The sequence below is a fragment of the Loa loa genome (genome assembly GCF_000183805.2).
Source record: "Loa loa unplaced genomic scaffold supercont3.12, whole genome shotgun sequence".
In the NCBI taxonomy this organism is placed as follows: domain Eukaryota; kingdom Metazoa; phylum Nematoda; class Chromadorea; order Rhabditida; family Onchocercidae; genus Loa; species Loa loa.
In genome coordinates this window covers 127,109-127,466 of record NW_018108192.1, presented here as the reverse complement: position 1 = coordinate 127,466, position 358 = coordinate 127,109, and positions in this window count along the sequence as shown.

Sequence of the window (358 nt, the reverse complement as noted above, 5' to 3'; positions counted from 1 at the left end):
CAGCACGTACCCATTTCTTGTTTTGTTCCTTGTCCTATTCACTTCGTTGAATTTGACCTCCTTGACCCGTTGTCGGTTTTTTATTAGTAAACAAATTTCGTATCTTCCCTAAAGATTTTTGTTTCCCGCCGAACAGTGTGAACTAAATGCCTATTTGCAGTATGAAAATTGCCGTGATATGTTTGTTAGATAATTTTCGCGAAAGTAGTAAGCTTAGAGGTTAAAATATTGTTAAGATGTAACCGAGGAGACCATCTCTGACGTAGGTCTCGATTAACTTAGATTGTATTTGGCGGTACTACGCTCATCTACCATTTCTGTCACTTATAAGGTTAAATGTCCCAACCGATAAATGACG